Here is an 816-nt window from a genome sequence, read left to right on the forward strand (position 1 = left end):
AGCAAGTGATAATCAGGGGTGGGTTTGGGACTCACAGCAGCATTCAGAACCGAGAGCAGGGCCCACACTCTACATATCCTCCCTGTGACATTCTGCCCCAAGGGCTGGTCCCACTCATTTCTCAAGCACCCTCTCCACTCCCCTGGCCCAGCTAAACCAGGGTGAGGATGGCGCCGAGCTGGCAAGCTAGGACCCTGCAGCCAGTGCCCAGTTAGGATTGGCATTTGCCTCCAAGGAACGTTGGACCCTTGAAGATCTGCTTCCACTAACCAAACTTGAACCTCTGGACAGTGAACTCCCAGGGTCATGCGTGCCAGAGGTGACCAGAAGAGGGCTCTTTTCTGCTAGCGGACAGGTTCACTGTGTGGGTATTCAAGGAAGTAGATGGTCCCAGTCCCTTCTGGACCAGCCAGAGCCTGGGCAGCATTAGCCCATCCTGAGGTTCCAGGAAAGGTCCCCATGGTCTAATGGGGGTGAGGAGGGTGTGTGCAACCCTGCACATATCTGTCCAGAGATGCCCAACAGACCCACACCCCATCCTCCTGTTCCCACCACAATTATCTGCCTGGTTCAAGCCAGTTCCCACTGGCACAGGACCACCTTCCTGTAGGACAGGGACAAGTAAGATTCATTCATTCATTCATTCATTCATTCATTCCCAAATACATGCCAGGCCTGTGCTAGAGGCTAAGAAGTCAGAGATGAGTTGGGCACGGGTCTGCCCTCAAGAAGCTACAGTCTAGTGCAGTGGTTCTCAACCTTCCTAATGCCGTGACCCTTTAATACAGTTCCTCATGTTGTGGTGACCCCCAACCA

At 53.9% G+C, this 816-nt stretch overlaps 1 protein-coding gene across 1 annotated transcript in view; it reads left to right on the forward strand.

The window, feature by feature from the left end:
• CDH23 (cadherin-related 23) overlaps positions 1 to 816 on the forward strand; it is a 413,720-nt gene that overhangs the window by 347,298 nt on the left and 65,606 nt on the right. The window lies entirely within an intron of this gene.

This window comes from Myotis davidii, unplaced genomic scaffold (genome assembly GCF_000327345.1).
Source record: "Myotis davidii unplaced genomic scaffold, ASM32734v1 scaffold134, whole genome shotgun sequence".
Classification (NCBI taxonomy): Eukaryota; Metazoa; Chordata; class Mammalia; order Chiroptera; family Vespertilionidae; genus Myotis; species Myotis davidii.